Source organism: Rhopalosiphum padi, chromosome 1 (assembly GCF_020882245.1).
Source record: "Rhopalosiphum padi isolate XX-2018 chromosome 1, ASM2088224v1, whole genome shotgun sequence".
NCBI lineage: Eukaryota > Metazoa > Arthropoda > Insecta > Hemiptera > Aphididae > Rhopalosiphum > Rhopalosiphum padi.
Genome location: NC_083597.1, coordinates 14,765,714 through 14,780,430, shown reverse-complemented (window position 1 = coordinate 14,780,430; position 14,717 = coordinate 14,765,714).

Sequence of the window (14,717 nt, the reverse complement as noted above, 5' to 3'; positions counted from 1 at the left end):
TTATTCGGTAAACGCGCGTGTTATTGTAGGTTTATGATGTTGACTTGATGAGGTCGGTCGACGACGGTGATGACCAATGGCGATTGGTCGCATACCTATTTTGTTGATATGTATATATATATATATATATAGTAAGTCATGCCAGGAACATGCGCGTTCGCGAGACTCAGTATCACACATTTATATACCTATATATAAAACGCGTACCTAAATACGCAACGACAAATACACATATTATATGTTTTATATAAAACAAAGTGACCGAAAAAAAAAATTCACGTCGTAATTGGATTTAAACGTCATTGTGTCAAGTCATTTCGGATGAGGTCAGAATCCTCTATATGTATAGGAATAAGTACTGTTGCTGGTGAACGTGATGATCACGATGCTCATCGAATTATGGGTATAAGATAATAATAATAATAAAATGACTTGTTGATGGAAAAAAACTGTAATTTCAAATTTTTCTATTCGTTTTTCGATCGAAAAAATTCGATTTGATTTCTTTTCTCGTGTTACCACCACCGCACGCATTTAATACCTGCTATCTATTAAAAATAACATTTGGTGTTTTTTATTCGCTTTTTATTACTGCAACTATTGTATATATATATACTGTTTTGGTATCTATATTTCGTATCTCATAGTGTTATGTATATAATAGGTACCTATATAGTATATTATACTATATATATAGTTCACGGTACCGTTTTTTGACGGATGTTGTTTTATATATCATACCAAGAATTTTTGTCCACCGTGTACCTATATGCCTATAACGTTATTAATTCCTTGTCATCAACAAAAAACATACAAAATGCAATACAATAAAATAATAGTTACAATCTAATTTTTTTTGTCGGTTTACAGTAATTTTGATTGGTTCTATTATATGTTGCACGATCATCAACATGTTCAAATATTTTGTTTGTGATCACTTGTCGGATCTTAAATACTTGCATGCAACTATATATTAAGTACTTATGTAATGTACAGTCTTAAAATTATTTCATCTATTACACTTGAAGTTTAAATTAGCACAAAATGGGGTGGTCCATTTATGGTGTTTATTAATTCTTATAAATCTCTAAATATTAAATACGTTTATTACAATAAATAATTAACACATACATTTTCCATTTTTCATTTTTGCCAACAATTTTATAATCTACAATTCTAAACTGTAGCAATCCAAACCTTTAAACTGTACAGTTATGGTTATAATTATAACGAAATATTTAATCTTATGAAAAAAATATTTTCTTTTAAATTAAAACAATATATATATAATATAATTTAATTGAAATATTATTTATATTCAGTTATATTATTTTAAGATTTACATTACTAATAACATATTTATTGTACCTATATTATATAACAGGAGATATGGGATAAAATGAGACGATAAAAAAATAGATCCATATACTCTGTACTTCTGTACAATAATATTTAAATATTTGTATCAAGTAATATTTAATAACTTAAAGAGCTGCAACTACCAACCACAAATATTGGTTTTCTCTTTGTGCCACTCGCGTGGTATAACAACAGCGGCATTTCATACATCCATTATTATAAATCTCTGGTTTAGTTTAACAGACATATGAAATTATTATTGGTTAAAAATAAGGGAAATTAAGTTAAATTATATCACACTTTTCTCGATAATATGGAAATTTATTAAAAAAAAAAAAACTATTTACCAAAACTTTTCAGTACTGGAAATCGTATAATAGGTAAATTTGTTATAACTAAACAAAGTCGTAATCGTAGATATAATATGAATATATTTGTTGCTATACATTACGCGCAAGACAGACAGAAAAAACAAACGATATTGTGGCCCCTTTAATAAGAATTAAATTATAAAACATTTAAACAATTACTTATTTTTTTAATGAAATAAATTATTTTAAATTGCTTTGAGTGTATTAGCGTACGATTTGTAGAAAATGCTAAAGTTTACACTTTGTTAAGTGCGATCAGAAGTATGGGGAGATGAGGTTTCTAACATTTCATCCCCACTTTAACACTCAATTATATATTGTATAACTTTACAACTTATTATGTTGTACAAGTCATATGATACGTGACTAACAAAATCTGTGCTGAACACACAATAAGTACCTATAGTAAATCTACTTTTTGTCTGCTTGTATATTTATGCGTATATAACTGTAAAAGTATTATAAAATCAATACAACGATAAATTAGTATATTTAGTTTTGAAAGTCTGACAAAAAACTGCATACTTTGGTATTGGTTCGACGAATTATATATAATATCGTTGAGATTATCCAAAGAAACTTATTATGACGCGTGTACACTGTACACCGAATAAAATAATTATAATATAAGTACAGGTGATGCATTATATTAAAACAATTTTAATTGCCTCATTAAAAGGTACATTGTATTGATATTATATATATATATGCGTAAGATACGGATTAATAAAAACTGTATAATATATTTATTTAATTATAATTGAGTTACGATTTAACCGTATAATTTTGTGTTTTAGTTATGCACGCACTAATATTATTTATGTATGATGATCAAGTTCTGGTAGAGAAAAAAATCCGTAAGCCTATCATTAATATTTGAATAGTTTTTATTAGCTTAATATGTTATTATACTCATTAATAATATATGCAACGGATATAGTTTACAGAATACATCTTTAATTACTTTCAAACGGCGTGAAATAATTTGAACAAAATTTCTCAAGTGTTCACTGCATAACGAACAATTGCTTAAATAAAACAAATATAATATAATAGGTAGGTATAGGTATGATTAAATATTAAGTACTCTATGAATAAATACATTTATAAGTTTATATTTAATGTTACATTACCTCTACCTTACTTACAAGTTATAACCCATCTTTAAAATACTAAGTGTGAATGGCCCTAACAAAGTCTGTATTATAAAAAATCATACAGGAATTTTAATTTCTCAACCTATATATTATTTTTTATATGTATCTGTTTGTTTTTCTTCTTTTATATATGATATTATTATACATTTTTTTTTATCAATCTTTTCAAATACTGGCATTCAGACTATTCAGAGGCGATTATTAAAGTTAAAAATTACATTATCATAGATTTACAATTTATTTTAATAAGACTACATAAAGCAGGTTATATTATATTATATGTACACCTAGGTACCATTGAATATTTAAATATATATAGGTACAGTAGTAACTAAATTATAATAATTATTATGTCCTAGTTACAAGATTACAGAAAGAAAATAATATACACAACATTTCGAAAAACTACGAGTATAATTATATATTATACTTAAATAATATCATTATACAAATCGAACGTTTTTGCTGAACACGCATATAAATAAGTGTGCTTTTTTCAATCGAATGCAGATCGCCGGAATAAACGAATTAAAAATCGTAATATTATAAAATACCTACGTGTATTGTGAATATTGGTAAATAATATACTGTCCAGTGGGGATCCTAATTCGTTATAGGTACATCGCACATATCACACGTGTTATATGCCCATGTATAATATACAATAATTCACTCTATGATTGCGTGCTTAAATATATAATAATTTAAATATTATACATCATTGATATTGTTTCATTTTTTTTATTTTGAGATTATCTGTCGATTGTCTGACAACTCATAGAAATTGCATGTTTTACTAGTAAATTATGGATAATAGAAGATTAATGAGGATTGTTAGTGATGGGTATATAATATTAGACGATCACACTTACTAAATTGAAATTTCATTTAATTTCTTACAAGCTCTGATGAAATTAATAAACATAAGAATTTATTATAGGTATGTTATGCTCGTATTAATTTTCACATAGGAGATATCACATATCTGCCGCTGTACAATTAAATATATTTAATTTAATTTTATGCAATTTATCTCATAAAAAAGGTTTTACTATTCCTGTAGACTTTTATATTTAATTTTATAGTTATAAACTTATACTATATTCAGTGTTGGGTAAGTTACTTTTAAAAAGTAATGAAGTTCCTTTACTCGTTACATAGAGATACAAGTAATGAAGTTACATTACTCGTTACTTAAATAAAATTGTAATGAAATTACTTTAATTTTCAAATATAAAAGTAACTACGTTACTTTCTCGTTACAATTTTTTTTTTTTAATTGCTTAGCAATTATCATTTAAAAAGCAAAGGAACTAGAAATACACTTCCTACAGAAAATATGGTATAATTTGAAGAAGATGTACATATTACATTAGGAACGTATAATCATTAGCCACTTGTATAAATAATACCCGCATTATTTTTAAGTTTTTTTTTTTTTTTGAAATTCGCAATAGGTACTAAATAATTTAAAACTGTAACGCGTTATACTATGTAAATTACTCATCAAAAGTAAATTTCATTACATTTTCGTTATTTGAAAATAATTGTAATTAAATTACGTAACGCGTTACAAACAAAGTAACGGCGTTACAGTAACGCGTTACTTTCGTTACGTTACTACCCAACACTGACTATATTCTATATTCATAGTTATCCACGAGCCGGACAAATCTCCAGAATTAAACTGTATCAAAATATAGACTTATCATCAAAGTTTTACGTCATTTCTCAAAAAAAAATTTGAAAAAGTTATTTAAAGTCAACCTGTCACAATAGATAAAAAATCTATTGGATTATTGCAATACGTATTCATTTAAGCTTAATATCCAATTCAGAAATAGTAAATATATAGTATATCCATCATATTCACAGACCATATGTGTATGTATATTTACTTACACACTACTGAAGTGATAAAAAATCGTTTGCATATCGTTATTAAATATGCATATATAAAATAATAATATATAATATTTTATTTCGTTTCGTTTTTCTAAACAAGTTCATTCTTACAGTTTGGGACGGCGGAAATGGCTGTTTAGCGTGTGTAAAAATTTTCCCACACTCGTATAATTTTTTGCATTCTTTATTGCATGTGGTTGGCGCAGAGTATAGACGATATAATATAATATATAAGTATCTATAATATATATATATATAAACGCTGCACACATTATGTACCATATACGCATATATTAATATTTATTGTTATCGTATCAGACTGATTGTTGTTTACATATACCTACAAACATTGATCATCTGCAGCTATAAAACGTGTATAGTGTATACACGCCGCGGTCGAATATATAATATTATATATATATATGTATATATGATGGATGATAACTGACCGCGAACGTTCGTTTTTCTTTTCGCACATGATGGCGCACGTAAACGCGCGTGTTACGACTATAAATACGTATGTATTATATTATAATATTGTGTCGATCCGATGACGTTTGGGTGGGAAGCGATGGCGAAGGGGCAGACCGCAAAATGATCAATTTCATATGTCCGTAGGTTCTTCGGCGATGTATATACATAGGTATATGCGTATATCGTGTTCCGGTTGTTTGGTTTGCGGTTTTCTTCGGTGATGTTCTTCCCATGATAGTTTATTGTTTTCTATTTTTGAACTGCACCTATAGGCTATAGATTCACGAATCCATAGAACCTAAATACACATAAAGCTAAGTCTATCATACTGCATATATATATACACACGTTACTTTCAGGTGTAACCTGCAGTATGTACATAAACATATCACGTTCTTAAAATCAATCGAATACTTTAGACGAATGATTGAATGGATATCGTATTAGATACATATATTTAGAGCTATAGTATACTAATCCCATAGTAAAGTCGTGTAGGAAATTGCATAGTGCATAATATATAATAATAGTGAAGTGAGGGATGGAATCTGTGAAAGTAGTTCTACACCGGCCTCTGAATTCTGCAGGTTATAACAAAATTATTACTACAATTGATCTACCTTATTGCTACAACAATTGAAATGTTTTATAGTGAGAAGTCGCTTAAAGTTTTTCAGTAGTTTTAAAAAATATTTGTACTGCAGTGAAATTATAAAAATTGCATCTTTGTAATAAAAACTATTAAGTATATCGAGACAGTATAATACCTTCTGTTAAAATCAATTGTTTCTAAAATCTATATAGAAGGAATGCAATATGAATTTTTGAAGAACTATTTAAAAGAAAAGTTTTCAACTAATAGACATATTAAAACTATTTATAAACAAAACATTACAGCATCATGGAAAACGCAAAATATAGAATATATTTTTTACTTTTTTTAGTTCTAATTTTGAAATCAATTTATCGTTGTATACAAAGAAGTATAATCATCAATCACAAATCATTAATTTATTAAAATATCTATTTTATGTATTTATTCTCCTCCACCAAAAAAAAAGATAAATATAAATCAATACATTTTCCATTTATAAAAGTCTCTATATAATAAAAAGTAGGTAATATAATATTGCTTATAATATAGCTTTGACGTTTTGTGCAAATAATATTTACGTTCAAATATTTATTTAATTTAAATACTATAGAAATTATTATTATTATTATACCTAGATATTACGGTTATATGTTTAATTTCTCAGTTTATATTTTAATACGCTTATGTCAATCCATTATCCATTTAATATATATATATTATATATACTATATAGTCATCGTGACTATCCCATACGTTTAAATACATAGAAATGCAGGTGTACATATATATATATATATATATACATTTAATATATCATTAAAGAATTCGATTAATTCCTCACATTAGCTGCACGCTCTTGTTCGATATAGCTCATATAGCATATATATATATATATATATATTAAATATTAGGCGCACGTAAAAGTATTAAAATATCACCAGAGTTGATCTCGATTAACCGGTTATACTTATATGTATTTTATCTAAAAAATTATTGAATTTCATAGGATTAATACAGCTATGGCATTGTCGAGGTTGTAGTCTATATATTACGGATATGAGTTGTTAACCATCATGCTAATCTAAAAAATACATTTTTACCAACGAAAATACTATACTAGATATATATTATATATATACCCGTAAACGTTAAAATAATTATCGATTCTATCACCATAAATTAGTGTTTATTAGAAACACCATAATGATATGAATTATATATTTCGTCAGTAAAAAAAGTGATTTTGAGATATTATATTATGTAGGTAAACTTTCAAAAAAAAATCAATAATAAATTATTTTAAATTTTAAATATTTAATAATAAAAAATAAAAATATTTTTTATATCACAATCTGTTTAAATTAATAAAAAAAAATAATTAAATGTGATGAAAGAAAGAAAATAAAAAGACATGTTTCACTAAATGAAGAATAGCGTCTCAGTGGAGGACTTTGATACATCGATAATACTCGATTAATTATTATTGAAAAATTATGTTAATTTAGCAACAACTGTAAAAAATTTAAAAAAATATTTGTTATTATACGGGTATCGAACCACGAACGAACGTTTAATTACTTAAATTGACTAAGATGACAAAACATACATTATTCATACATCATTATATTTCTAAGAAACGTACTGAAGATATAATATATATGTGAAAAAGAGATATGTATTTCTAATTTAACTCTCCAGCGGCACTTGCCCCTTCTTACTACAATTGGCTTCAGAGGGTTTAGCTTTCGGAGAGCTTATTTAGTCAACACATATCGACCACGCCAGTGCAGGCCACAAGTGTTTAAGCTAATTTTATAGGTATTTAAATATTATTTTGTTTGTTCTCTTGGTAACGAATCAAAATCTAAACGACTATTTATATTATATATAGGTTTGGGAGATGTTAAAATTAATACATTATAGTATAATGCGTACTTCATTCCTAATATAAGTATTAGTGATATATAAGTTCCTAATATAAGTATAGTATTCCTGCTTACAAAATTATAATACTATTTGCTGGTATTGAGTATAATACCTAGGTATTCCTAATTTTTAGGAGACACACTCTTGATACCAAGAATCAAATTGTTTGCATTTCGTGAGGTATTACCTACTCATAATACCAAAGGTTTTGATTTCATGAAGCTCGCTCGCGCACAACCACTTCCTTCTGTTCGCGACCAACCGCACCACATCCGCGTCGTATGCATAAATTAAGCTATACAGTATATACACAAAATGTGTGTGTATTTTGTGTCGTGTGTGAGTGTGGCGTATAAATAACAATTAAGAACACGCGGTGTAGATTTACCGTTTGCTCACTCTTATAATATATCGTCGATGGGGGTCTGCCACAGTCTCGTGTAAACGTATATATATATATATATATGTATAATATACACCGTCTCAAAACGTCATACCATAAAAACCACACAGAGTGTTATGTGTAGTAAGTATTCGTATTTACTATATGTATGTATATTATAATACCCGGTAAAAGGACACCTATCCTCTCGCCGACCCGACACACGCACATATACATAAAAACGTCGTCCGACGCGAGAAGGGTTTCTTCCGCGCGGGTGTGCGCGCGCGCCATTTGCGTCTCGTTAGGCGCCGCCGGAGATTTTTATAGGATCCAATAACTTATACGCATATTGCACATTATACATACAGTGAACATTGAGCAACGGCGATGTTAATTAACCATAACTAGTAAGTCGTCGCGAGATTATTGTGGTGCGCTGATTTGTGTTATCATTATTATATTTGTAGTGTTTGCTCTGCTTGTTTTTTCCCCGTTAATGTTTTCCAACGCGCATCGAGTTCATTTTTCAACACTTTTCTGCACGAAATGTCAAAATGATTATTATATAATATATCCGTTCCATAAACTAATATGTTGCATGTGTGCACAGTAGTCTACGCATGTGATAAAGTTAGTAAATGAGCTAAATTCGTAACGATTTTTTACGATATTTTTGCATAAATATATTAGAGAATGAGTGATACAGCGCAGTCGTAACAGCCGTTTCTGCGTTATTTAAGTATAAATATTTAAATACGTACGAAATTATAGTTTATAAATATATTTTTGTCGTGTTATATGAGCGTCTTGGATAATAATAATCTACCTGGTTAACTATTCTAACTACGACCATAACTTTCGAATAAATATATATATTCACTATAATCACTTAAGAGTAAAAAAATAATTTATGGTTTATAAGTTATAACTACGTAATTGTAATGTTTTACCTAAGCGTGATTTTCGTCGGTTAATGTGCATTTTTGCGATGTTATATTGTACCTATTTGATGGTTGATAATAATACAGCTATACACTTAATAATATAAGACAAGTGTCTTTTTGAGGTGGTGACACAATGTAAAAGTAAGATGATCCGCTGCTTTCGATTATAGACTTCACTGAAGGAAAGTAAAAATTAAATGCATATTATTAACTGAATAGATGGGCTATGTGGGGGTATATTATATATATAAACATGTATATATATTATATATGATATTGAAAATGTGTTTTTTTTTTATTGAAATATAATCTCTGAATTAAAATCAGATCACGTTCGACGTGTGCAGGTGTTTCCTTACGCGTGGTCTGCTTATTTTTTAATGAATGAAAATTACATTTAATTTGCATATAGGGTCCCTATATAATGCATATTTATTCTACATTGTAAACTGCCAAAGTTAGTCACGCGTTACAATAAAATTAATTTTAAAAAAGGTTATTTAAGAAAAAATAATAATAATAAACTATAATAACCACAATTATATTAGTACTACCAATTAATATATACATATATAGGTACCTACACGATAGTGATTCATACGTATAAGTACAACGAACGTGGTTTAAAACTAGTTATATAGGTATAGCCGGTATAGGTATATTTTATTATACTATATTTTGCAAATTTTTTTAAATAAACAAAGATTAATTAAAATATATGTATTTTAAGTTATAATATCTAAACGTGCAATTATTTCTTTCATAGATTCATCCACCACTGAACACATAAATATCATTATATATAGCAACTATTGTGGTGTTTAAATTATATACATTTACCTATATACATACCTATATTTTATTTTTTGTGAATAATATTCTATTGTATAATGTAAACAAATTTATATATATAGCTGTTAAGTTAGTATGTTTCCGTATGTATCGTACGTTCATTGGTCAGTAATAAAAACATTATTAATATTATAATATGATATGAATGCAATAACGCTGTATTATATAAATCGAAAATAAATCGTGTATAATATAATGTTAACGATTACCTAAATATAATACGTATAATAGCTGTAATAATATTATAATATATAGTCATACTCGGTACAGCATAACGTAAATATTTACCTACATTATTTGGGTTTATACTTTATTGAGTATACCTTTACAATTTACATGCGCAATTTCCGCCTGATATGAATTGATTATGAAACGTTGTTGAATGAACGCACACTCTGTCTGGATAAATCATATAATTTACTTTTATGTCTATATAATATAAACAAAAATACACAGAGAACAACAACGCACATATTACTATTATTATTTATAGATACACCTAACACAATATTACACACAAAATATTTCGAAAATTGTTGAAAGACTTGTAAGATATTTTTTTCTCTCGAAAACGTCATATTATAATGTACACACTACGGATAATAAATTATCTATATTATGTATGCCTCTATAGATATTATAGTTCACTCTGCAGCTATATAGGTACCTGTGCTACCGTAGGATTTTTTTTATTGGCTTTAAACGCACCGCGCTCATCCGCTCATCGTTTTTAAAACAAACCATTCCTCGGGCGCCGGATGTCTGTTACGCCATTACTGAAAACTTCCGGATCGTCGACTATAGCTATAGAGTATAATAAAAATAACGATATGAAAAAAAAAAAATAATAAAATGAAATGAAATACGAAAGAACTTTCCTCCGTGGTACATACAGTCGTAATATTTGGTTTTTTTCCTCATCGTAACACACAGTCATCATTATACACATATAAATACAATACATATATATATATATTTATACATGCACACATATACAAGCACGTGTGTATTATATATCATTAAACGTATTAGGCGGTATTTGGCCCGAGGAATCTGTGCGCTCGGTGGAAAAAACACTATACCGTGTTATTTGTTTTGAACGTTTACGATTATTGTTATAACTTTTTTATCTCTCTGTTCTGCTTGTCTTTTTTCGTCTCGTGTTTTGAATAGGTATACTACCTACCTGTATTTAGAGATATGTACATACATATTATATTATATTATAATATATATAATAGTACTACAGCGCGACGACGGTTCTAATAACACCAATTATTTAGTTGGCTTGGCTACCGGTTTTTTACCTTCGTTTTTACAATAATAATCATAATACTAATGGACGTGTACTATTGCGGTCCTGCTGCAGACGACAGCAAACCCTATACAGTGCTGCAGCAGTATAGCTACAACAGGAGCAGCAGCAACAGTAGCACCCCGAAGCTAATAGCTTATTCGCCTTGCGTGCTAGTACACCTATACCTACCTATACTCGTAAATTATCTGTACACAATATATATATATATATATACATCATATATTATACAAAACGCTAAGACTTATTAACACTTTTATAAATATATTATAATTTATATACGAGTATTTAACGGTGTTCATGTAGAGCATATATTATATATAGGTACTTATACTATATACATGAAATATACCTATATATTAATAGTATATATTTTTTCCATGTATGGACGTATTAAAGTATAGGTACTGTTGCAGGTACAATATATGTACAATGATATCGTATGTATATATTGGTCGTGTTTCGTTATACGTATAGATTTAAACTATTATACATATTATACATATACGTATAATAATATGCGCGTAACGATTTCCGCCTCGCAATTTGAGTATTGTTAATTTAATAAAAAAAATAATAAATAAATAACACAATAATACACGTTTGGACAAATATATGATATATTATATTATTATTATAAGTAATATATACGACCGCCAATTTAATTTTTTCTCTTTTTCGCTCATAACAGAATAATATATGAAAAATATAATATAATAAAACGTATTGTTATCGGATACATGTGTGCGTGTACATATTATATATACATATGTATTTATATTTTATACATAATAATGTAATGTGTCAATGTGTGTATATATGCGACGGCGCCAACACCGCGCGACTCGGCCCACCGAAACGCGTCGGCAAATTTAATTGTACGGCTTTTATATTATTATTATCGTATCTGCCACCGCCGCCGCCGCCACTATGTCGCTATTACACTCGCTACTACACTGACGCGCGCGCGCGGCCATATTGTACTCGTTCTCGACATGTACAACCACTAGTGCGACTACCTATAATACGCGTGTACCTACTACCGCAGCCGTCGCCACTAAATAATAATAATATAATCAAACGGTTTAATCTGGTCGCCATTGTTAACGTGTGTTTACCGCGGTGGCCAGTATTTTATCACCATTATTATTGTTACTATTATTATTATTATTATTATTATTATTATTATTATCATCGTTATCGTTATAAATCTTAACACTGAAAGAGTTAACGTCGGCCGCCATACCTATATATTATTATAATATATTAATCTACTATATATGTATATTATTGTATGTACCTACCCTTGGAGACTTGTATAGGTTATCATTCGCAATCCTGCAACGGAACACCTATAAAAGCTACAAAAAAACATTTAGAAAAACTATATATACAAAGTTATGTTTAAAAAGTGTACCCGTGGACCATTGGAATCACTCTGCAGAGAAACTATTTAAAGGACACACTATTTTAGAGGCAATCCATTCTATTAGGCTATAACATTTAAATATAATTTATAAAAAATGTTATCTAAGTATTTTTTGAACACACTTCGTGTAACTACTGTATAGGTACTCGTATATAAAAATATGGATTTTTTTTCAAATATAAGTAGTATTTATTAAATACATATCATTATATCAAGTACGAAGACTTGTAAGACTACAACTGTTTACATAAATGAACTTGAATCGTAACAAGGAGGGATAAGGAAACAATACAGTCCTCCTTAAAATTTTAGGAGAATTTAAAAATGTTTTCTATGTTTTTTGGACATATTATTTAAATACTATATCACTATATGTATTATGATTGTAATTTATATGAAGGTTACTGCAAAAGTCTAAAATGTTATATAAGTAGGTACCCCGGGACAACAGAATTTACCATATACTTATGAAGGATCCTATTATTAAGCCATCTTCTGTATAACAATTTATCGGCCAAACCAAATAATATTCCTGGTTACGTAACTAAGATTGCTGTTTAGGTACTTACAAATTAAATATATTATATAATGTACATGAAAATCCCCGCATATACCAATATATCGAATAATGCACAATCCAATCGTATTGATATAGGACCTATTATAGTATTAGATATATATAGGTACAAAATGTCAATTTACTATATAGTAAAATACTATAAATGTTATATTATATATAATATATACTTCGTTAATTTTCTATACCTATACTTATATAACAGAATAAAAATATATAAATATAATTTGTTTAATATATATAGCTATTAAATATGATGATATATATATTCATAACGATATATTTGATACATTATATTATGTAAGGAAATAGTATTAAAGTATATATATAATATTATAGTTACTGTGGTATTATGTATAGGTACATAATAAAATATTATATTCATAATATTAAATTAATGTACAGTCATCTGCATTTAAAAATATTTAATGCTTTACAGGTAGTTGATTAAAATATTGTTGAGGAATCTTATATAATTATATAATGTCATATTTAATATTTAATATGTTTAATTGAATAACAAATATGAAAATAATTATTTTATTTCGACGTCATGCAATTTGAACATGTAATAATATAATAATGTCAGTTATTATACAAAACATTTAAAGTTCTTTAACCCGTTACGGGAGCTGACTGATGACTAATGTTGTGTTGTACAAAACATAATAACATACAGTTGGTAACAATAAGTAATGACTAATGAATAATAACTAATAATAAGTAATTATTATACTATTTATAGTTTATACCTATATACTGTATACTGTATATGCATAAGTTGTGCAATCAGAATTATAAATAAATAAAGAGGGATATTTAGATGGCTTAAGCGAGTTAAAGAGAAACTTTCATTTTACAAAAAATTGTTCTTAGAAAAAAAAAAGGTTAAGTGTATAAACAAAGAATTATTTACAATAAAATGTATATATTGCAGTACAATTTTTTTTTAATACGTTTAATATTAAAGTGGAGAAAATACGCATATAATTTTTAAATTGTTAATTTAATGTTAATTATTTAGATATTAAATTACGCATTGATAGATAGTGAGGACTGAAGATTATTCAGAAATATTTTATTTTCATTAATAAATAATATAATTACAAGTACCTATATTATTATATAATATGCATGCATGTTGTTTTAAAAATTATTTTTAGAAATTCGTGTTAAATTAATACGTGTCAACGTGAAATCTATGTTATTAAAATATTATTATGTATAATATACAAGTATGAGATATATTTCAAAGGTAGTACCGCAGGTGCTTTATCCTATATATACTTACCCTTTTATTCCACAGTTTGTTAATGTAGGTAATAGCAGGTATAGTGAACGTAGGTCAATATTATAGTTATGCACTACAAAGTCACTAGTCACTGAATACTATATACTGTACTTTATTTCATAGATTTTACAAAATCT